Genomic DNA, 330 nt, shown 5'->3' on the forward strand with positions numbered 1-330 from the left:
GCGAGATCTTACATGAATACTTATGGACTGTACCATTGAAATAATTACCGTTCTTTACCGTTTTTACCGTTTCATACCGTTTACGTTACCGTTTACGGTACCGTTCTTTACCGTTTTTTTACCGTACCGTTTTTTACCGTTTCTTTACCGTTCTTTACCGTTTCTTTACCGTTTTTTACCGTACCGTTTTTTACGCGTAAATTCTTTATGTTTTTACAGTGTATCGCAATCTCGTTGTACAGTCCGTATTTTAGGGCGAAGATATGCCTTGACGTCAACGTCTTTTAAGTACTTGGAGATTGGGATCAGCGTAGGACTGGTATCCACAGT

The sequence above is a fragment of the Odontomachus brunneus genome, unplaced genomic scaffold, assembly GCF_010583005.1.
Source record: "Odontomachus brunneus isolate Ranch 3 - 2012 unplaced genomic scaffold, Obru_v1 Obru_scaffold_507, whole genome shotgun sequence".
NCBI classification, from domain to species: domain Eukaryota; kingdom Metazoa; phylum Arthropoda; class Insecta; order Hymenoptera; family Formicidae; genus Odontomachus; species Odontomachus brunneus.